The sequence below is a fragment of the Malaclemys terrapin genome, chromosome 20 (genome assembly GCF_027887155.1).
Source record: "Malaclemys terrapin pileata isolate rMalTer1 chromosome 20, rMalTer1.hap1, whole genome shotgun sequence".
Classification (NCBI taxonomy): Eukaryota; Metazoa; Chordata; order Testudines; family Emydidae; genus Malaclemys; species Malaclemys terrapin.
The window spans coordinates 15,852,533-15,876,816 of NC_071524.1; the positions used below are offsets into that span (position 1 = coordinate 15,852,533).

A 24,284-nucleotide genomic window follows, 5' to 3' on the forward strand; every position below is an offset into this window, starting at 1 on the left:
CCCCCCGTCCTCATCCCTCTGTTCCTTCATCTCTCTCTTCCCTTCCCCCCCTCCCCCCTCCCAGCGCCCTGTCCCCTGGCTGCCCCATCTCTCTGCAGCTTCCCAGCTGCGCCTGTCCCTGCCCTTCCCCTTCCTCCCGCCCAGCTCCCCCCCTGCTCCGGCTCCGGCTCCTCCGTGCAGCTGCTGCAGTGCTAAAGATTTCCAATGTGGTGTTTCGCCCCGCCTCCCCGCGCGTCCCTCCCTCCCCAAATCCCTCCCTCTCCATCTGCAGGAAAGGGGCAGACCCGCCTCCCTCCCTCCCTTCCCCTCCCCCCCAGCCTCCCGCTTTCCCCATCACCCCACCCTCCCGTCCCTGGCGTGGGGCGGGGGGGCTGCGAGGCGACCCGATCCTGCCGTGCGCCCTGGCCCGTGCGCCCTGGCCTCTCCGCCCGGCTCCGGCGAGGCGCGTCCCCTTTGCGCTCCGCCTCCCCCTCCTCCTTCTTTCCAGCCCAGCCCCGGCTCTGCGGGCTGGGAAAAGCCAAGGAAGGAGCCGCGAACGGCGGCGGATCGGACCCCCCCCCCGCCCCTTCTTGATCCGGATCGCCGGGGAACCGAGCCGGGCCAAAGCCCCCCCCCACCCCTCTCCATAGCGCAGGATCATCGGGGGCAACCCCAGCCCAGGAGGGAGTTGGGGCCCAGCCAGCCCTCCCCCCCCCAACCCCCCGCCTTCCCTTTGCGGATCCAGCCCCGAGACTTGCTTTTGTTTGTGGATTTCTCCGATGGAGCCTGCAGGGGACCGGCCTGGTGGGGCCCCTTGAGCGCCCCCCCCCGCCCCCGCTCCGAGCAGGGCGCACGGAGCCCTCTGGATCCATCCGGCATCCCTGGGGGGCGGGGGGGGGAGAGAGAGAAAAATCCAGGATGGCACCTCCCATAGGCTGAGCGAGCCCCGCTGCTCCCCGAAAAGGTAGGTGCTACCTGGGCTGCGGCGCGGATTCCCCTTCGCCAGCGGTGGGGGAGGGGGGAAGATTTGGGGTGGGGGCTTCTGGGGCTGGGTTTTATCGGAGGGGGGGGGTTTGGAGATGTGATGCCCAGGCTTGGGGTTGGTAATGTGCGGTGCGGGGAGGGGGGTATGAGACCCTGCCAGGGCTGGGCTGTGTGTGTTGGGGGGGTGATCGTGCCAGGGATGGGGAGTTGGTGGGTTGGGGGGGAATCATTCCAGGAATTGGGGGGGGGGGGTTGGGTGGGATCGTGCCAGGGATGGGGGGGGTTGGTGAGGGGTGTGTGGTGGGGAAAGGGGGGGATTGTATTGTGTTATACCAGCACTTGGATTTGGCAAGGTGGTAGGGGGATTTTTTTGGTGTGGGGGGGTAAGGAGGGGGCATTGTCTGGCATCTCTGCCAGTTCTCTGCCTGGCTCAGATTCTCATCCGCTGCAGGGGCTGGGTGGTGCTGCCAGACACTGGGGTGGCACCTGGTTACGAAGCTTGTGTGTGTGTGTGTGTGTGTGTGTGTGTGTGTGTGATCCTCGCCAGCTCTCAGGGAACCCGGGTCTTAGACGCCCCAACCCAACCCAACCCAACCAGCGCAGGGTGGGATCTTTGCTCTGCTGCTGTCCATGGTGTTGAACTGCAGAGAGCTTCTCTGGGGAGACATTTCCTCACCTGGTGCATGGGATGGCGGGGGACGGGGGGGGGGGTTATCAGACAAATAACAGGGCAGAGCTGGTCCATAGACCCCCCCTCGATCTGGTGCATTTGCCTCTCCCCTCGGAGCCCTGCAGAGTCCTATGGAAAATCATTGCACCCGGGAAGCTGCAGCGCCGGCGCATCGCGACCTGGAAAACCTTGTCCAGGCTTCGGATTTGATCTGCCAGCTCCCACCCCAGCCCCCTCCACGGCCCCTCGGGTGGGGGGGTCGGTCACCATATTGGTAGCTGGGCGGAGTAGGGTGACCCCCCTCCTCCAGATGCGCATCCACACGGAACCCAGTCGTACCTGGCCCCGGGGTGCCGGTGCCCAGCTGCAGGTTGTTGCTAGACTGGCATGTTTCTGTCTCCTGCCCCCAAGGTTGCTGAATGATGCTTTTGGAGCTGGGCTCAAGGGTGGGTGGGAAGCCGGGGAGCACACGCAGTGTCGGCCGCCTTTCTGGTTTTTTAAAATTGTGGCTCGCTCTCGTCTATTCACACACACACACACACATACACTGACACACATTGGGATTCACACACAGTGACATGCACACTGGCACACATTCGCACACACACGGACACACATTGACATGCTCACACTGACACACTGACGTTCACACACACGGACACACGGTGACATGCTCACACTGACACACATTCACACACACACATGGACACACTTTGACATGCTCAGACTGACACACACATTCGCACACACACGGACACATGGTGACATGCTCAGACTGATACACACATTCGCACACACATGGACACACGTTGACATGCTCACGCTGACACACATTCTCACACACACACACGGACACACGTTGACATGCTCACGCTGACAGACATTCTCACACACACACACGGACACACGTTGACATGCTCACGCTGACACACATTCTCACACACACACACGGACACACATTGACATGCTCACGCTGACACACACATTCACACACACACGGACACACGTTGACATGCTCACGCTGACACACACACGGACACATGATATGAAAACAATGATACACACTGACACACATGGACACACATTCACATTCACACCTAGACACATTCACACACCCTGACACACATTCACACACTGACACACACACACTGACACACATTCCTATATAGACTCGGGCTTGCACTGACACACACACACACTCCCACACATCCTGACTGGGGCACACACGTACATTGGCATGCCCAATCTCTCTCGCACAGACATTTCACTCCTCGGATGAGTGCCAGCCGTGCATGTGAACCACCCAGGACAGCAGTCCTCGTGCAAGGAGTGTGTCAGGCAGGGAGGGGCGGAGCCACAGCTGGTGTAGATCAGCACAGTCCAGCAACTTCAGGGGAATGACATTGATTTACTCCAGTTGCTGATCAGCTCCACACTGGAGCGGGCCAGAAAGTGGCTTTGAAGTAGCCAGGCCCCTTGGCTTGGCTAAATTTCCCCTCTGTTGCATGCGGGCTGCTGGGGAGTTTGGGAGGGGGGCATGCGGTGCCCCAAAGAGGTTAGTCCTCCCCCTTCAAATATATACATGTATTTCATTCCGTGCCTTTCCTTCCACTGTCAGACACCTGAGACATCCCGCGTGTGTGGATGTGGGAGTCTATGTGTGTCAGTGCGTGACTGTGTGTTTGTTAGTGTGTGACTGTGTGTGTATCAGTGTGTTTGGGTGTATATCAGTGTGCCAGTGTTAGTTTGTGTGTATCATTGTGTTTGTGTGTATACCAGTTTTAAGTTTGTTCGTATGTGTGTTTCTGTGTTCATGTGTGTGTAATCATGTGTAGCTGTGAGTTTGTGTATGTTTGTTACCGTGTGCACATCAGGGTGGGTCAGTGTGTGTATTTGTGGGCCAGTGTGTATCTGTGTGTGTTGGTTTGTATGTATCAGTGTGTTTGTGTGTATCAGTGTGTGTAGTTGTGTGTGTTTGTTAGTGCTTGTGTGTCAGTGTGTGTGCAGGTGTGTATCAGTGCCTGTGTATCTCTGGGGATGTGTCAGTGTGTATGTGTGTGTAGCTCTGTGTGTGCTGTGTCATTCCCAATGTGAGAGTGTGACGAGTGTGCGTTACCTGGGTAAAAAGCAGCAACCCTGCAGGCCTGGCTCCCAGCTGACGTGAGCTGGTAATGAAGGACGGGAGCTCCCAGCCACTGATCCCAGCGGAGGGTCTGGCCCAATGGGGACAGTCACGGAGGGCCTTGGGGAAAGCAAAGAGCCTCATGTCTCACCTCCTGGGGTCTGCCCCTGCCCAGCTCCCAGGGAATCCAGAGCCATGAGCAGCCCCGTTTGTGACAGCAACAGGGCTGCAGGGCTGTCACATGTTCAGGACATGTGGCCTGGCCCCTTGCCTTGCTAGTCCTCCGGTCTGCTGCCCCTCTCTGTTCCTTCCAGAGCCGTCTACTCCTCCCATCCCTTCCCCTAGCATCTAGCTATCTAGGTCTTCATGCATCCATCCATCCATCCATCCATCTTCCTACACCCCATCCATCCATCCATCCATCCATCTTCCTACACTCCATCCATCCATCCATCCATCCATCTTCCTACACCCCATCCATCCATCCATCCATCCATCCATCCATCCATCTTCCTACACCCCATCCATCCATCCATCCATCCATCTTCCTACACCCCATCCATCCATCCATCCATCCATCCATCCATCCATCCATCTTCCTACACCCCATCCATCCATCCATCCATCCATCCATCCATCCATCCATCCATCTTCCTACACCCCATCCATCCATCCATCCATCCATCCATCCATCCATCCATCCATCCATCTTCCTACACCCCATCCATCCATCCATCCATCCATCCATCCATCTTCCTACACCCCATCCATCCATCCATCCATCCATCCATCTTCCTACACCCCATCCATCCATCCATCCATCTTCCTACACCCCATCCATCCATCCATCTTCCTACACCCCATCCATCCATCCATCCATCCATCCATCTTCCTACACCCCATCCATCCATCCATCCATCCATCTTCCTACACCCCATCCATCCATCCATCCATCCATCTTCCTACACCCCATGCATCTGTCCATCCATCCATCCTTGTACACCCCCATGCATCCCTACCCATGCACCCCATCTATCAATCCATACACCCCATATGCCATCCCTCCATCCATCCCCATACCCTCCTTTCTATCATACACCGCCTTGCTATCTACGCACACACAGATACACACACCCCATCTCTCTATTCCCATATGCACCCTCTGTTTCTATCCCCATACACTCCACCTTGCTCTTTCTACTCCCATACACCCCCTCTGTCCCCATACACCCCCATTGCCCCCAGACACCCCCTCTGTCCCCAGACACCCCCACTGCCCCCAGACACCTCATCTCTGCCCCCAGACACCCCATCTCTGCCCCCAGACACCCCCACTGCCCCCAGACACCCCATCTCTGCCCCCAGACACCCCATCTCTGCCCCCAGACACCCCCACTGCCCCCAGACACCTCATCTCTGCCCCCAGACACCCCCACTGCCCCCAGACACCTCATCTCTGCCCCCAGACACCCCCACTGCCCCCAGACACCTCATCTCTGCCCCCAGACACCCCATCTCTATCTCTATCTCCATACCCACTCCCAATCCCTATACGCACCATCTCTCTCATCTCTCTTGCTGTCCCCATGCACATATCTCTGTCTATCCCCCCAGCCCCATACAGCTTTCTTTCTTTCTTTCTTTCTTTCTTTCTTTCTTTCTTTCTTTCTTTCTTTCTTTCTTTCTTTCTTTCTTTCTTTCTTTCCCTGCCACTTCATTCTGTTGCTGGGTGGCTGGCGGGGGAAGGAGCAGGGGGACGGTGCAGCGGTAGGCGCAGAGGAGGGATGGAGTCCATGTCTATAACAAGATGTGCCCTGCAAATGCTCCTCTAGACATCATGTCTCTAAATGGGCAGCCGTGGCTGAGCTGGTGGATAAGTGGCGGGAGCAGCGGAGAGCCACGTCATGGGCACTGGCTGGACGCGTGCGGTGTCATTAGCGGTGCAGGTAATGCAAGGAATTAATCACAGGCAGGGCTGCTTCTCTAGCCGGGGTCACAGAGGGAGGCGCTGAGAGAAGCAGCATGTTGAAAGGTGCATTGGCAGTGTGATGGGGATGCACTGGGGCAATGGCAGGGCTGTACTGGCAGTGTGATGGGGATGCACTGGGGCAGTGTCAGAGCTGTACTGGCAGTGTGATGGGGATGCACTGGGGCAGTGTCAGGGCTGTACTGGCAGTGTGATGGGGATGCACTGGGGCAATGGCAGGGCTGTACTGGCAGTGTGATGGGGATGCACTGGGGCAGCGGCAGGGCTGTACTGGCAGTGTGATGGGGATGCACTGGGGCAGTGGCAGGGCTGTACTGGCAGTGTGATGGGGATGCACTGGGGCAGCGGCAGGGCTGTACTGGCAGTGTGATGGGGATGCACTGGGGCAGTGGCAGGGCTGTACTGGCAGTGTGATGGGGTGCACTGGGGCAGCGGCAGGGCTGTACTGGCAGTGTGATGGGGGTGCACTGGGGCAGTGGCAGGGCTGTACTGGCAGTGTGATGGGGATGCACTGGGGCAGCGGCAGGGCTGTACTGGCAGTGTGATGGGGTGCACTGGGGCAGTGGCAGGGCTGAACTGGCAGTGTGACAGGATGCACTGGGGCAGTGGCAGGGCTGTACTGGCAGTGTGATGGGGTGCACTGGGGCAGTGGCAGGGCTGTACTGGCAGTGTGATGGGGTGCACTGGGGCAGCGGCAGGGCTGTACTGGCAGTGTGATGGGGATGCACTGGGACAGTGTCAGGGCTGTACTGGCAGTGTGATGGGGTGCACTGGGGCAGCGGCAGGGCTGTACTGGCAGTGTGATGGGGATGCACTGAGGCAGTGTCAGGGCTGTACTGGCAGTGTGATGGGGGTGCACTGGGGCAGTGGCAGGGCTGTACTGGCAGTGTGATGGGGATGCACTGGGGCAATGGCAGGGCTGTCTGGCAGTGTGATGGGGATGCACTGGGGCAGTGGCAGAGCTGTACTGGCAGTGTGATGGGGTGCACTGAGGCAGTGTCAGGGCTGTACTGGCAGTGTGATGGGGTGCACTGGGGCAGTGTCAGGGCTGTACTGGCAGTGTGATGGGGATGCACTGGGGCAGTGGCAGAGCTGTACTGGCAGTGTGATGGGGTGCACTGGGGCAGTGTCAGGGCTGTACTGGCAGTGTGATGGGGTGCACTGAGGCAGTGTCAGGGCTGTACTGGCAGTGTGATGGGGTGCACTGGGGCAGTGTCAGGGCTGTACTGGCAGTGTGATGGGGATGCACTGGGGCAGTGGCAGAGCTGTACTGGCAGTGTGATGGGGTGCACTGGGGCAGTGTCAGGGCTGTACTGGCAGTGTGATGGGGTGCACTGAGGCAGTGTCAGGGCTGTACTGGCAGTGTGATGGGGTGCACTGGGGCAGTGGCAGGGCTGTACTGGCAGTGTGATGGGGATGCACTGGGGCAGTGTCAGGGCTGTACTGGCAGTGTGATGGGGTGCACTGAGGCAGTGTCAGGGCTGTACTGGCAGTGTGATGGGGTGCACTGGGGCAGTGTCAGGGCTGTACTGGCAGTGTGATGGGGTGCACTGAGGCAGTGTCAGGGCTGTACTGGCAGTGTGATGGGGTGCACTGGGGCAGTGGCAGGGCTGTACTGGCAGTGTGATGGGGTGCACTGGGGCAGCGGCAGGGCTGTACTGGCAGTGTGATGGGGGTGCACTGGGGCAGCGGCAGGGCTGTACTGGCAGTGTGATGGGGTGCACTGGGGCAGTGGCAGGGCTGAACTGGCAGTGTGACGGGGATGCACTGGGGCAGTGTCAGGGCTGTACTGGCAGTGTGATGGGGATGCACTGGGGCAGTGGCAGGGCTGTACTGGCAGTGTGATGGGGTGCACTGGGGCAGCGGCAGGGCTGTACTGGCAGTGTGATGGGGTGCACTGGGGCAGTGGCAGGGCTGTACTGGCAGTGTGATGGGGATGCACTGGGACAGTGTCAGGGCTGTACTGGCAGTGTGATGGGGTGCACTGGGGCAGCGGCAGGGCTGTACTGGCAGTGTGATGGGGATGCACTGAGGCAGTGTCAGGGCTGTACTGGCAGTGTGATGGGGGTGCACTGGGGCAGTGGCAGGGCTGTACTGGCAGTGTGATGGGGATGCACTGGGGCAATGGCAGGGCTGTCTGGCAGTGTGATGGGGATGCACTGGGGCAGTGGCAGAGCTGTACTGGCAGTGTGATGGGGTGCACTGAGGCAGTGTCAGGGCTGTACTGGCAGTGTGATGGGGTGCACTGGGGCAGTGTCAGGGCTGTACTGGCAGTGTGATGGGGATGCACTGGGGCAGTGTCAGGGCTGTACTGGCAGTGTGATGGGGATGCACTGGGGCAGTGGCAGGGCTGTACTGGCAGTGTGATGGGGATGCACTGGGACAGTGTCAGGGCTGTACTGGCAGTGTGATGGGGTGCACTGAGGCAGTGTCAGGGCTGTACTGGCAGTGTGATGGGGTGCACTGGGGCAGTGGCAGGGCTGTACTGGCAGTGTGATGGGGTGCACTGGGACAGTGTCAGGGCTGTACTGGCAGTGTGATGGGGTGCACTGGGGCAGTGGCAGGGCTGAACTGGCAGTGTGACAGGATGCACTGGGGCAGTGGCAGGGCTGTACTGGCAGTGTGATGGAGATGCTCCAGCTTTGGCAGGGCTGCACTGGCCCAGTGGTAGAAGCTGATCCCAGTGAACGAGCCCCTCTGTGCACTCAGGAGGCGGCATTTGGACAAAATAGATTGGAGCAAACTTTGGGGAGTGAACGTGTCCCCCCCCATGACAGGCTGATGCCCTCCAGACCTGGGCAGTGTGGAGGCAAACTCAGCTGAAGGGGGGCACTGAATAGTCCTTGCCCATGACAAGGGACCGTGAGAATGACGCAGGGGCCTTGTGGCAAAGGCCGACATACCTGAGCTCCCTGCATAGTGTGTCATCAGTTTCACAAGCCAGGGTTCAGAGCCCCCCGCCCCCCAAAAACCCCATAGGCCCTGCAATACCCTGGCTTCCCTCTTTCATCCCGGCCCGGCTCCTCCGCCTGCCACGTGGGTCATTGAAACAGTCCATCTTCTGCCCATGGGGGTTTATTGAATTGGATTGAACAGCACTCAGCCGCCACTTAGGGGTGTGTTGTTGGGATTTTGTTGTTGTTGTCGTTTTTTGTCTTCTTTCGCAAGCGAGCGCGGGGGAAGGAGCTTGTCAGCGGGGTGGGGGGGAGCGGGAGGGCCTGCATTTGGAACATGGCTGCCCACAGCTCGAGGGAGGGTTAAAAAGATGTCAAAGCGCCCAGGGCAGCCCATTGTCGGTCCCGTCGCTGCTCCAACACAGAGGGCGTCAGGGACGCAAGGTCAAGGGCGCGGGACAGTTGGTCTCTTCCGCAGGTGTCCGGCAGAAAGGCTGGCGAAGCGGGCCAGGACTTTCCCCACGCAGATGGCAGAGCCTTGGTGGGCCTGGCGAAGGGCCAGGGGTGGCTGGAAGGAGACGAAGTTCAGCTCTGGTGGGAGTCTTGGCCGTGATTTCCCTTGGAGAAGAGCACAGAGGTGGGGCTGGCTCGGGCAATGGTGCAGTGGGCTGGGTGCTAAGCTGGGATTTAGTTTTGCCAGTGACTCCCTGTATGGCCTGGGGCACATCATTTAACCTTCAGTCCTCCGGCTGTACGAGGCGGACGAGAGACTCGCCCCGCCTCCCGCAGTGTGTGAGGGGTGATTGCGGGTGCTCAGATGTTAGGATAATAGGGGCTGTAGCAGTACCATGGGTAGATTGCACCACCTGGCCCTGTTAGTAGGTGTAATATGGTAGCATAGTGGCGCCAGCTGAGATCAGGGCCCCGTCGCGCCGGGTGCTGCCCAGACCACAGCCAAGATCAGGGCCCCGTCGTGCCGGGCACTGCCCAGACCCCAGCCGAGATCAGGGCCCCGTCGCGCCGGGTCCTGCCCAGACACCAACCGAGATCAGGGCCCCGTCGTGCCAGGTGCTGCCCAGACCCCAACCGAGATCAGGGCCCCGTCGCGCCGGGCGCTGCCCAGAAACCAACCAAGATCAGGGCCCCGTCGTGCCGGGCGCTGCCCAGATTCAGCGTGAGAGACAGCCCCTGCTAGAAAGAGCTTCCAGTCTAAATAGACAAGATAGAATTATCCCTATCGATGGAGAAACCGAGGCACAGAGAGGGGAAGATGCTTGCCCACAGTCACCCAGGAGAGTCTGCTGCATGGAGAGGTGGCACATCTGCCAATGGATGGGCCTCTCCTGAACCAGGCTTGTTCTTGGCAGACACTGGGCCATCTGGTTGGCTGGTGATTCCTTCTGGGTTGTTGGCAGGTGGACTGCCCTGCATATTCCCCGTGCGTTACCCTAGCGGAGCTGGGACCCGATCCTGAAAACACTTACACACCCAAGTAACTTTCCTCACCTGAGCCGCCCCATGGGGCTCAGCGGAACTCCTCGCCGGAGGAAAGTGACGTAAGCCATTGCAGGGCTACCGCCTGGGGTTGTTGCCTAGGGCAGGTTTGTAGCTGGCTTTGTGCTTCAGGCACTCACTTGGGACCCAGGAATCGTGGGTTCAGTTTCCGGCAGTGTTGGTGGGACCCCGTGTTGCTTTTTTTCCCCCAAAGTGCCCATCCTGATACTTATGACCATGGTTTCCATAAAATAGAGCACCCAGAACGCCGAGAGCTTCTGAAAACCTGGCCACTGTCTTCGGTGCCGAAGTAGGAGACAAGCTCTTTAGAAGGGCAGGCCCTTTAAAAAACAACAACAACCCTCTGTGCCTCAGTTTCCCCCTCTGTACTATGGGAAGAATGATCCTTTGTCTTTTTAGATTGTAAACTTTTCAGGGCAGGGACTTTCATTGTGGCTGTGCAGTGCCTTGTGAAAAGGGGGCCCTGATCTTGGTTGGGGTCTGGGCAGCGCCCGGCGCGATGGGGCCCTGATCTCGGTCGGGGTCTGGGCAGCTCCCGGCAAAACAGGGGCCCTGATCACGGTCGGGGTCTGTGCAGCGCCTGGCACAATGGGGGCCCTGATTTGGGTTGGGGGTCACTATATACTTCAATAATAATACATCTGTTGTATAAATAATTCCTGGCAAGTGCCTCACTTGGCTATTTCATTTCGTTTTAAGAGGAATTGGGTTGGGTTCCTCTCTGTTTTATGCTGACATAACACAAATTGGCCACATCCCCAGAGAGTGTAAATCAACGTAATTCCATTAAATGGAGTGATGCCAGTTTAGACCAGCTGAGGACCTGGCCGACGGAGTCTTTAAAACCAGACACTGGGGGAGGGGAACGGGGTGGGGGGGGATAGAGCTGATTGGAAGAATGTCATCAGAATAATTTTCCGACGAAAAAAACGCCCTTTTCACAAAACCAACATTGTCCATGGGCAAAATCCAGTTTTGCCGAAGAAATTCGATTTGCCGGGGGGGGAATTGAGACTCTGCTGTCCTGGCTGCCCACCCCCCCGCCCAGGCTCTTGTCTATTTCACAGTCAGGGGAAAGTGCAATTGACAAAAGCGTGCGGGGGGGGGGGGGGGGGGCTGTTGAGGGTCAGCACCCGGATTCTCGGCCTCACAAACCCTGCAGCTGAGGTGGGTAAAGTGGTCTGGTTCTGCTCCTGCCACGGGAAGATTCTTGTCAATTATCCCCCAGCCAAACAATTCCCGGTCAGTTCTCCCGGTTTTTCTTGACATTCCCTCCTGTGACAAAATTGGCCTTTAACCGAGACTACGTGTTTGGCTCCACACCGTGCCGTTTTCCCCAGGGATTTCAGTTGTCCCGTCAGCTCTAGCGGGGAACGTCACCCAGGCAAAAGAAATGAATCCGGCTCATAATCATAGCAGAAGAACACCCCCCAAACATTTTGCGCACCAGCTGTTTCTTGCTCCCCCGCCATCTGATAAGGACCGCGCCTCGGAAGAGCCGGGCGTGTTTCAGGAGTGAAGCGTGGTTATCGGGGGAACAGAACCCAAGCAAACTGATCCGGCGCTATTCATATCAGCGAGCTGGCACTGTTCCTGTGCGGAGACCTTGCTCGAGACGTCCCTGTTAACGCTAAAAAACCCAGGGAGATAGGATGAAAGCTTCTTGAGAGGCACATTTACCTTGCATGAGAGCTCTCCACTCTGCAATGATTATTTCCTGCTTAATGTTTCTTGTTTTAAGCGCGGCCTGATGTTGCTACATGTCTGTTGCTCCCCGGTTCGGCGCATGGGCTCTTAATTGAGTTAACCCACAGGCTGATGTGTGGCTGAAGGGCTCTGGGTGAAGTCTCTTTTGTAGTCAGGGCTTGGCAGGAAAGGTTGTCCGTCCCGCTAGCAGACACGGCTGATCGCTGGCGGGGAGGGAAGGGCGGGGGAATCGAAAACCAACAGATTGTGAAAGAACAGGGGCACCAGCAAACAGCTCGGTTCGGAGCTGGTGGAGTTGGCCTCACTGGTGCAAACTGGTGCCGCCTCACTGGTTTGAGTGGAACAGGGGCCAGGTGCAAACCCAGAGCGTCCCCGTTGATTTCAAGGGCGTGTGTGTCGGCTTTGGCTCTCAGCGGCACACAGGGTGAGCCCCCCACCTTTAAAACCAAAGGTGTGTCTGTAATTCAGTTTAGCGATCCTCTCCCCATCTGCCAAGGTCGGGCAGGAAGGTCCCGGTTAAGTCTGCAGCAGGGAAGATTTAGGGTGGATATTAGGAGAAACCTGCTAAATCTCAGGATAGTGGAGCCCTGAGACAGTTGACCACAGGCGGTTGTGAGATCCCCGGCATTGGAGGTGTTTAAGAACAGGCTGACAACCCTTCTCTGGGGTAGTCTAGGGATACTTTATCCTGCCTCAGGGCAGGGCAGGACCCTGCAGGTCCCTTCCAGCCCACCATTGCTATGATTCTGTTATTCCAACCTGGGTCAAAATAGCACCAAAGTCATGGCGGGAATCCCGGCTCCCCTATAAACGTCAACCAAAGTCTCTGCATCTTCACGGCTATTTTAACCGGAGTTAAGGACCTGCCTTTTTTTGGCAGTGTAGACACACCCTTGGATGTGGAGTGAGAGACAGGGCCTGCCCCAAAGAGTGGGGGGAAACTGAGGCACAGAGCAGGGCTGTAACTGGCTCAAGGTCACCCAGGATGTTCATGGCCGAGGTGAGGATAGAACTGGGTCTCCAGACTCCCTTAGCTACTCGACCATGCTAAGAAGTTGGTCAACTGATAACATGGTGACTAGCTGGAGGGATCATGTGACTATAGATATGGGCCGTATACCAGTTTGACAAAGGCAAGGTATGACAGGTTCGGTCACAGAGACCCCCTTGGGACCGTCACCTGACATGCTGACGTTACCTTTGAGCCTGTTTCCCCTGCCAGCTTGGGACTTCAGACACGCTAGCCTGCTGCAACACAGACCCAGGGTCTGACCCATGCCCCCAAAGCTGCAGGCTTTAACTGAAAACCACTCAGCAGGTTAGCTATCTCCAGCACCCAGACACCCAGTTCCCAATGGTCTCCAAACCCCAAATAGATCCGTTTGACTCTGTATGAAGCTTATGCAGGGTAAACTCATAAATTGTCTGCCCTCTATCACACTGAGAGAGAGAGATATGCACAACTTGTTTGCTCCCCCAGGTATTAATCACTTACTCTGGGTTTATTAATAAACAAAAGTGATTTTATTAAGTATAAAAAGTAGGATTTAAGTGGTTTCAAGTAATAACAGACAGAACAAAGTAATTCACCAAGCAAAATAAAGCAAAAACACGCAAGTCTAAGCTTAATCCATTAAGAAATTGATTACCGGTAATATCTCACCCTCAGACGTGATCCAATAAGCTTCTTTCACAGACTAGATTCCTTCCTAGTCTGGGCGCAATCCTTTCCCCTGGTACCGTCCTTGTTTAACCCAGCAGACATCTTAGGTGGTAAGCAGGGGTTTTCTCATGACTGGCAGCCCCCTTTGTCCTGCTCCATCCCCTTTTATAGCTTTGGCACAAGGCGGGAATCTTTTGTCTCTCTGTGTCCCCACCCCTCTCCTTCTAAATGGAAAAGTACCAGATTTAAGATGGATTCCAGTATCATGTGACATGATCACATGTCCTGTGAGACCCTAGCCTCCATTCTTCCAGGGCTGGCCCACACGTACCCAGGAAGGTTTGCAAGTAAACAGAGCCATTTACAGGTCATTAATTCTGGAGCACCCTTAATGGCTTCCACTTAATATGTTTACATCCGTAATACAAGTTTATATCTTATTCTCCTAACTCCAGACATAGAAATAATACATGCAAACAAATCGGATTAACACACTCAGTAGATTATAAGCTTTGTAATGATACCTTACAAGAGACCTTTTGCGTAAAGCATATTCCAGTTACATCATATTCACACTCATACGCATACTTCCATATAACATATGGAGTGCAACATCACAGAAGGTCAAAGGGATGACTTGATCCCGATCTATAGATGTCTGGATGGGGAACCGACAACTGATCATGGGTTCTCCAGTCTAGCAGGCAAAGGTCTAACAAGATCCACTGGCTGGAAGTTGAAGCAGGACAAATTCAGACTGGAAATAAGCTGCCAATTTTTAACAGTCAGGGGAAATTAACCATTGGGACAACTCACCGAGGGTCAGGGTGGTGGATTCTCCATCCCTGGCAGTTTTTATGTAGAGACGAGAAGATCTGCTCACTTCAAACGGGAAATAATTTGTGCACGTTCACTGGCCTGTTCTGTGCAGGATGTCCGACTAGTTGATCACAGTGGATCCTTCTGGCCTTGGAATCCATGAATCTATGAACACCCCCTATGATGGCAAAGTGGTTACAGGAGTGAGATTGTTGCCACTGGGGGCTGATCGCTATCCCCTCATTGTCCCCTGGTGCTCCCCGTCTGTCGGTCTGGATCCATCTGCTGGCCCTTGGCTCACCCGTCGATTGTAAGATCCCTGGGGCATGCTCTGTGTTTGTACAGCTCCTAGCACCCGATCTGTGACCGGGGCTGCTAGGCGCTACGTGGGAACATTGGACGGGAAGAGACCTCCTGGGTCTTGGAGCCCAGTCCCTGCTGTCACAGCCGGCCCTATGAAATCATCCCATTCATAAATGGATCAAGTTATAACAGGGTTCAAAAATAGAACTAGCTAAGTTCATGGAGGATAGGTCCATCAATGGCTATTAGCCAGGCTGGGCAGGGATGGTGTCCCTAACCTCTGTTTTCCAGAAGCTGGGAATGAGCGACAGGGGATGGATCACTTGATGATCACCTGTTCTGTTCATTCCGTCTGGCGCACCTGGTATTGGCCATTGTCAGAAGACAGGATCCTGGCTAGATGGACCTTTGGTCTGACCCACTATGGCCGTTCTTAAGCTTTGTGTTCCCCCCACTCCTCGCGGCAGGAACTTTCCTCCTCTGATCATTAGAAACCGTCCTCTCCAGCCTCCACTGAACCCTGGCTGGTTCATCCCCAGCTGGGCTTGTCCCAGCGTCATCCCTGAGCTCCGATAGCGCTCCCCCCTGCCTGGTGTCTCCCAGACTGTGTGTTAGGCAGGGCAAGCCCAGATCCTTCCGTCTCCTTTCTAAGATCAGTTCTCCAGTCCCCGGATCATCTGTGCAGCCCTGGGCTGCCCCTCCTCTGGTTGGAATTCATCTTCCTTGAGCACAGGTGCCCCGAACTGGGCACAGGATTCCATCGTGTGAACACTCAAATGCTCCTCTTGAGAGCAGGCCGACGTTTCTCCAGGAGGCAAAATGTGGGCTGGTCGAAATCAAAGTCCCCGGTGGGAAAAGGTGGATTTTGACTCAGCTGCAGGTGGAGGTGAGGGGATAGATTTGGCCTTAACTTGCGCCATGGAGGTTAAAAACGGGCTGTGTCGTATCTCCGGGAGGATTTGGCACTGGGGGAAGCTATCGTGAGTCTGCTGTTTAGATGTGCTTTTTGTTGGTAGGGGAGGCAAAGCCGAAATTTTTCTGCTTTTCCGTTGGGAAGCCAGACTGGAAGCCAGGAATCGACTCACTTCAAAATGCGCCTTCTGACAGGGCAAATCTGGGTTGGAAATGTTGTCACAAATTGGTGTCGCCATGTAAAATGTCATCCACAGCAGAGACCTATTATTATTATTAATCCTGTTTATCATGGTAGCACCTCAGCACCCCAGACATGGCCCAAGCCCCCATCATGCCAGGTGCTGCACGTTTTTATTGTTATTAGGTGTATTATGGTAGAACCTCAGCATCCCAGTCATGGACCAGCCCCCGTTGTATCGGGTGCTGTACGTTTTTATTGCTATTAGGTGTATTACAGTAGCCCCTAGGCACCCCCGACATGGCCCAGGCCCCCATCGTGCCAGGTGCGGCACGTTTTCATTGCTATTAGGTTGCTTTGGACTCACCGTTTCAAATGAAAAATGTCCAACGGTCGCCATCAAAACATCGGCTTTTTTTGTTCCTGAATAAACGTTTTTCAGGACTTTTCGTGCGGTGAAACTTTTTCAGTTTGTTTTGACTTTTCGGTCCCAATTCGGAAGGAAAACGACTGTCAGCATGTAGGCCGTTCCCAGAGGGTGGACATTTCATTTGCTGACCATGTCATATGCCTGTCAGAATGATACACTCCTACGCAAACCCTACCAGTGACAACAGCCTGGCCAGGCAGACAAAAAGACAGAGAATCCTTCAGTTTCACCTATCGCTTTCCATCCATAGATCTCCAAGCGCTTTCCATCGAAGGCCAGTCTCATGATCTCCGCTTTCCAGAGGGGGAAACTGAGTCACAGAGAGAGGCAGGTTAGCGGCCGAGCCAGGAATAAAACACAGGTCTCTTGAGTCCTGTACTCTGTCCACTAGCTCATGCGACCTCTTTAAAGCTGCCCGCGTTCCAGCAAAGCTTTCTCTCTCCGCTGGCATCTGTCCAGATCCTGCTCACATCGCAACCTCGGGAGATCTTTTATTCAGGGCAGTAAATAGCAGGCTTCCCGGGCAGCCACGCTAGCACAGTGCAGCAGATTTGGTTTGCATTCGGTTGCATTTTCCAGGGGCCTGGGGAATCGTTCGTGGGCCAGGAATAACGTGAGATTTGTTCCCCTGACTTTATTTCCAGCATCAGGGAACGGAAAGTGGATCAGGAGGCTGGGCTGTGGCTTTGACCTGTAACTGGCTTGCTGGGACATTAACCCCAAATACTACCTGTGAAAATCTCAAAGAGGGATGGGGCTTGTGTGTATGTCCTGGAAACCAGGACTCCTGGGTTCCATTCCCAGCTCAGGAAGGGGAATAGGGTCTAGGGGGTTAAGGCAGCAGCGCTGGGAATTAGGATTCCTGGGGTCTGTCCCCAGGTCTGCAAGGGAGTGGGGTCTAATGGTTAGAGCAGGAAATTGGCAGGGGGGAGTTAAGACTCCTGGGTTCTATGGAGAGTACTGGGAGAGAGTGGTGTCTAGTGGTTAGAGCAGGGGCTGTGGGCATCAGGACTCCTGGGTTCTTTTGCTAGTTGGGGGAGGTCAACGGGGTCTAGTGATTAGCGCAGGAAACTGGAGGAGCAGGACTCCTGGGTTCTATTGAGAGTACTGGGAGAGAGCAGGGTCTAGTGACTAGAGCATAGGGTGACCAGCTGTCCCAATTTTATAGGGACAGTCCCGATTTTTGGGTCTTTTTCTTATATAGGCTCCTATTACCCCCCACCCCCATCCCGATGTTTTACACTTGCTGTCTGGTCACCCTACTAGAGCAGGGGCCGGGGGAGTCAGGACTCCTGGGTCCTATCCCCAGCTCTGCCTTTGTATGACCGTGTGCAAGTCCCTTGCCCGCTCTGTGACTCAGTTTCCCCATCTCTGCAATGGGGTTAAGGCTGTTCCTCTGCCCCTCAGAGGCGTTCTGGAGCCCGGGTGAGATATTGGCTGCAGGGGGCGAGGCAGGCCCTGCCGGGTGAGGCCAATGCCTGTTTGTTAACCCTTTCCCAACGGGAAGTGCCGCTGGCCGGTGCTCCCAACGCTCCACCCAACCGCGGCAGGTTCCCGGGTTCCACAAGCATCCAGTGGAAAGGAAAATCTGGACTGGGAAGCGCGTCAAGGGGGATTTATGAATGATGATGATTATGCGTGTCCAGTCAGGGAGCAGAAATGAGACCAGGTGGCTTGAGTGACCAATCACTGCCTCAGCTCTCAGTTCCACTAGTGTATCTCTATTGCCTCCTGATCCACGCCAGGGTGAGAGGGGAATCAGCCCCGTTGACTCCACTGGAGCGACGCCCATTCACACCCGCTGGGGATCTGGCCCCATTGACTCCAGTGGAGTGACACTGATTTAAACCAGCTGTGGATCTGGCCCTAGATTGCAACAAAGCTACAGCTGAGATACATGGCAGGGCGGGGGGCGCTAGCCTCAGAGTCACATTCATTCCTCCTCCTTCACCCCTAAAGCCCTGTGCCCCCCACTCGCTGGCTGCGGCCGCTTGGGTATTCTGGCCACCTCCGTCCCCTGGCGTCCATTAGCGACGTCCTGAGCTGCAGCCAACACCAACACGGGATCAATAGGCGCTTGAAACAGAAACGGGAGCCAAGCCGGGGCCGGGGACCCGTAAATCACCCTGCAGAAACCAGCTCCTTCTTCAGCCCAGCCTTTGCTTCCATCCTCCCAGCACCGCTGAACGCGGTGATGGAGCCAGCTCCACCTTGCCCGGGAGACGTCTTCCTCCCAGGGCTACCAGCAGCAGCACCAGAACCGACCCGCCTCCCTTCCCCAAGCTTCGAGCTCACCCGAGCAGAACCGGTCGGGAATTTTCCGATGCATCGACTGCCATCGAAAATCCTGATGTGTCTAAGTGGCAAATGTCTGCAAAAGGGGGTTGGACTGGAGGGCTGTCCCGGCTCCGTGGGGAGGCGAAGGGTTGAGATCTTCGAGACGCTGCCTCGGGACGTTTCGGGAATGAAAAATGCCGGCTCAAAAGGACGTTTTGGTTCCAATCGGAAGCAATTTAGGCTGGAAACCAAGAGGACAAGAAGGGACAAGCTCCAAAGCCGAAGAAAACGTTTTGAAACAAGGCGATCCAAGGGGAACCGAAACGTGGAGGGGTTTTTGTTTGGTTTTTTCGATTTCTGAAAATTTTGGAGTTTTCGACGCTTTGTCCTGGTTGGGAGAGTCCAAATTTTCGAGCTCTCAAAAACATTCACAAGATGGAAAAATCAGGACCCCCCCCCTCAATTCTCTAACTCCTGATCCACCCCCAAAGGGAGAAGCAGAGAAGACCCACAGCACAGTGTGCCCCAGACATACCCTCAGTCCATCCTTGATGGGCCCTGGGGGGCAGAGAATAGCCACAGCGCAGGGTGCCCTGGCCACGCCCCCAATCCCCCCCAGGCTGGGGACAGGGCCCTTGTGCCAGGGTTGGGGACCCTGCACGGGGTGGTGGATCTCAGGGGTCCATTCCCATCCCCAAAGCGTTACTCAGAGCCCAGCCCAGGGCGGGAGCAACCGAGGAGATGGAGCAGCAGGGGAAACGCTGGCTTTGGTGCCGGTATTGTGGCAGAGGTTTGGGGGTGAAATGGGGGACGGGGGACGCCCAGACTGCAGGGTTACCTGGCCGTTCGGTCCTGCTGCGAGCTGGAGAGATCGGGGTGCGAGCCGCCCTCCCCACCAAGGAGGGAGCTGGTGGCTGGGGGAATGGGATCAAGCGAGGTGGATTCAGTCCCTCGCCCGCTCCGTGCCCAGAGCTCGGGGGAGGCACAGCGGGGTCAGCCAGAGTGCCCCCACCCACAGCTGGCTGCCTCTCAAACAAAGGGGATTTTCTGCTCCATTTCCTGGCTGACAGACGGATGTTGGTGCTCGTCCGCTGGCTCTGTGCCTGCCTGCTCCCCTCCCCAGCATTGCCGGAGCACCCAGACGCCGTCCTCTGCAGCCCACCACTGGGCCAGGGGGCTTGCATGGGGCAGCCCTTGCATGGGGCAGCCCTTCTCTGTGCAAAACTCCTGGGGTTGGTTGGATCCTGGGTTAGGCTGGGCTGTGCCCGCTGGCATCGGGCACCGGATCTGTGGGGAGGGAGACGGCAGGGCGCTGCCAGGAATGACAACCCGCCGGGGGGATCTACTCGCCGTGCGGCCTGAGATCTCACCCTGGCAGCCTGCGGTTGTTCCTCACCCTTTTGCAGCACGTGCTAGGCCAAGATCGTCTCCTTGCAGTGAATCTCTTCCAGCACCGGCCCATGCCGGCTTCACACTTCATGAATCCACCCGCCCTGACTGTGTCCTCCACCTGCTGTCCGGGTGACCCATGCATCATGCGGGAATCTTTTATAATGCCATCCCCATGCTCCCACTAGCAGCATGGCACTCATGGCCACTGGCTCCCTGGACTTTCCACTCGGGACTAGGGCCTTTCTCGGCTGCCCACTTCTCCCCTGGCCCCCTCTGGCAGCGGGCTCTGCTGGGCAGGATGGCAGAGTCAGGACTCCTGGATTCTAGCCCCAGCTCAGGGGTGGGGGCAGTGGGGTCTAGTGGTTAGAACTGGGTGGGCTGGCAGTCAGGCCTCCTGGGTTTTATCCCCAGCTTGGGCAGGGGAGTGGGGTCTAGTGGTGGAGCCAGGACTCCTGGGTTCTATTCCCAGTACTGGGAGAGGAGTGGGGTCCAGTGGTTTGAGCAGGGGTGATTCAGAGCCGGGCCTTCTGGTTGTCTTTCCTAGCTCTGCGTGACCTTGGGCAAGTCTCTCTACCCCCACCCACTCCATGCCTCAGTTTCCCCATCTGAAAAGTAGGGCTAATAACCTTGCTCTGTCTTTGTACAGAGCTTTGGCGGCTAGCCAGGCACGGTCCCCACGAGCACTCGTGCTGCCCAGAGAACAGGCTTTCAGGCATCTGTCTGTCGAGCAGGGCCTGGGAGTCAGGACTCCTGGGTTCAGTTCCGACTTCTGCCACTGACCCACTGGGTGACCGTGGTTACGCCATTTTCCTCTTGGAGGTAAGAAAGTGGCTTTCTCCTTCAAGGCATTGCAAGTGGCCTCATTGACTGGGGACTTGGCCCTTAATTCTTTGAGAGCCTTGGCTTCGAGGTGCAGGACGGCCCATGCCACACGACGGTCCGTTTGAAGACAAATATTAGGGCGTTATTTGTATTCATTTAAAGAGACAGGGCCCTCCAGAGCTTGGGCTGCATCCCCAGCTGTGTAATCGGGAGTCACTGAGGCCAGATCTCCAGCTGGTGTGAATCAGATGATGCCGCTTGCCCTCAGTGGAGGGTTTGGGCCTGAGTTTCTGGCTTCCAAGGGCTGGCTCCTTGCACACCTGGGAAGAGCCAGTGATGTGAATGGGCAGCTCCCCCTGCACTCTGCAGAGCAGGCCGGTTGTTTTGGAATCTGCTTTCTCCAGGCTCCTTGGAGACCTTCCCTGGCAGCAACAGGACCCGAAGGGAGCATGAAAGGTGAAATTCCACCCCCGGGAGCCCAGTCAAACAGCAGGTTAGTCTCAAAGCCGGGGCTAGAGCCCAGCTGGCCTGATTTATTGCACCTCGCTCCAACCACTAGACCCCGCTCCCTTCCCAGAGCTGGGACTAGATCCTGGGAGCCCTGCCCACCTGCTCTAACCACTAGATATCACTCCTCTCCCAGAGCGCGGAATAGAACCTGCCTCCCGGCCCCTGCTCTAACCACTAGGCCCCACTTCCTGCCCAGATCTGGGGAGCGAACCCAGGATTCCTGGTCCCCAGGCTGCCCTGCTCTAACCACTAGACCCCGCTCCTCTTCCAGAGCTGGGAATGGAACCCAGGAGTCCTGACTCCCAATCCTTTACCCATTACTAGACACTGGGTCCTTCCAGCGCTGGTATAGAACCCAGGTGTCCTGAGCCCTAATTCTTTGCTCAGACCACTAGACAAATGCTTTTTCCCAGAGCCAGGAATAGAACCCAGGAGTCCTGATTCCACGCCCCTCCCCCCGGCTCGACCCACACTTATTTGCTAAATGCTAATATTTAATTACAGACAAAGGCTTTGGAAGTGGGATACAGTATGCGATGGAGGGGTGGTGAAGGCAGTGAGGTCAGATGGTGCTGTTTTAGCCTCCCCTACCCCCATCATCCCCGTCCCTCCCATTTCTCTGCTTGTTTTGGTATTTCTGTTTGTCAAACCTTGTTTATATTAAAACATCAGCTCATTAAAATTCCCTTTTCCTGCTCGGTGAGTTTTTTTATTATTTATTTTTAATTGGATTCCTGCCTCATGCTGCCCTTTAAAAAAATTGTGTTTATACAAAGACGCAAAGTGAGTCGAGTTTGTTTTCCAGAGGTTTAACCTTTGTCCAAATATTATTTATTATGAATCATTATTTATTATGACTACGTCATAATTAATACCATTTGGGTAGATTTTCATTTTCGTGAGTATTTTCCTGGCTTGTTGGGTCACTTGGTTTTGGGTTGAGTTTCTTTGAGTTCCTGAAATAAATAGATAAATCGATAGATGGATAGATAGAGGTATATGAATGGAGATAGGTAGATGGGTGTGTATGGGGATGGACAGATGGCTAGAGGTGTGTATGGGGAGGGATGGATGGAGGGCTGTGTATGTGGAGGGATGGAGGGGTACATATGGGGAGGGAGGGAGGGATGGGGGGTGCATATGGGGAGGGATGGGTGGATGGATAGAGGGGTCTGTGAGGGGATGGACAGATGGATAGAGCTGCGTGTGAGGCTGGATGGGTGGATGGAGGGGTGTGTATGTAGATGAAGGGGTGTGTATGGGGATGGATGGATAGAGGGGTGTGTATGGGGATGGATGGATGGATAGAGGGGTGTTTGAGGATCAACAGATGGATAGAGGGGTGTGTATGGGGATGGAGGGATGGAGGGATGGATAGAGGTGTGGGGGGATGGATGGAGGGATGGAGGGGTGTGTGTGGGGATGGATGGATGGAGGGACGGCTAGAGGTGTGGGGATGGAGGGATGGAGGGGGCGGTGTGGGGATGGAGGGATGGATAGAGGTGTGGGGGGGTGGATGGAGGGATGGAGGGGTGTGGGGGGGATGGATGGATGGAGGGATGGATAGACGTGTGGGGGATGGATGGAGGGGTGAGTGTGGGGATGGATGGATGGATAGAGGGGTGTGTATGGGGATGGATAGAGAAATGTGTATGGGGATAAGATAGATGGGCGTGCATGGGGATGGATGGATGGATAGAGGGGTGTGTGAGGATGGATGGGTGGATGGATGGAGGGGTGTGTATAGGGATGGATGGGTGGATGGATAGAGGAATGTGTATGGGGATAAGATAGATAGATGGGAGTGCGTGGAGATGGATGGATGGATAGAGGGGGGTGCATGGGGATGGATGGGTGGATAGAGGGGTGTGTGAGGATTGATGGATGGATAGAGGAGTGTGTGTGGGGATGGATGGATAGAGGGCTGTGTGTGAGGATGGATGGCTAGATGGATAGAGGGGTGTGTGTGGGGATGGATAGAGGAATGTGTATGGGGATAAGATAGATAGATGGACTTGCATGGGGATGGATGGATGGATGGATGGATTGAGGGGTGTGTGTGGGAATGGATGGATAGAGGGGTGCATGTGAGGATGGATGGATGGATAGAGGAGTGTGTGTAGGGATGGATAGAGGAATGGGGATAAGATGGATAGATGGGTGTGCATGGGGATGGATGGATGGATAGAGGGGTGCATGTGAGGATGGATGGATGGATGGATAGAGGGATGTGTGTAGGAATGGATGGGTGGATGGATAGAGGGATGTGTGTGGGGATGGATAGAGGAATGGGGATAAGATGGATAGATGGGTGTGCGTGGGGATGGATGGATGGATAGAGGGGTGCATGTGAGGATGGATGGATGGATAGAGGGATGTGTGTGGGGATGGATAGAGGAATGGGGATAAGATAGATAGATGGGTGTGCGTGGGGATGGATGGATAATTTGAAGACATCTTCTATTCACGGCGACATAAGGTCACTGCTTGGATAGTCTTTGCCTGGTTTCCAGATGCAGGATGTCATGAAAGGCTCTTACCGTGAGTGTGTGGGTCAGGCCTTCAGCTGGTGTAAATCAGCAATGTCTTCCATGGGAGCCGCCCCCGTTTTCACCAGCTGGGGATCGGGTCCCGGTGCCTTTCGGCAGTTGAGGGTTGAGTAAGGGGTGTGCTCCCAGGAGAAGAGGAATTGGCGCGGGAAATAGCAGGCCCATTAGCGACTATATTTAATGAATCTGTAAACTCGGGGGTAGTCCCGTTAGACTGGAGAATAGCCAATGTGGTTCCTATTTTCAAGAAAGGGAAAAAAAGTGATCCGGGTAACTACAGGCCTGTTAGTTTAACATCTGTAGTGTGCAAGGTGCTGGAGAAGATTCTGAAAGAGAAACTAGTTGAGGACCTGGAGGTTAGTGGCAAATGCGATAAATTACAACATGGTTTTACGAAGGGCAGATCGTGCCAAACGAATCTGATCTCCTTCTTTGAGAAAGTAACGGACTTATTAGATAAGGGAAATGCGGTGGACCTAATATACCTGGATTTCAGTAAAGCGTTTGATACTGTACCCCATGAGGAACTATTGGTTAAAATGAAAAACATGGGGATCGATATGAAAAT

General features: G+C 55.6%; 1 protein-coding gene across 1 annotated transcript in view; it reads left to right on the forward strand.

The window, feature by feature from the left end:
- Nucleotides 1–732: 732 nt before the first annotated feature.
- LRFN1 (leucine rich repeat and fibronectin type III domain containing 1) overlaps nucleotides 733–24,284 on the forward strand; it is a 51,824-nt gene continuing 28,272 nt past the window's right edge. The window contains exon 1 of the mRNA XM_054010236.1: nucleotides 733–943. The gene's annotated coding sequence lies outside the window, so the exon portion shown is untranslated. The remainder of the gene's footprint in view (nucleotides 944–24,284) is intronic.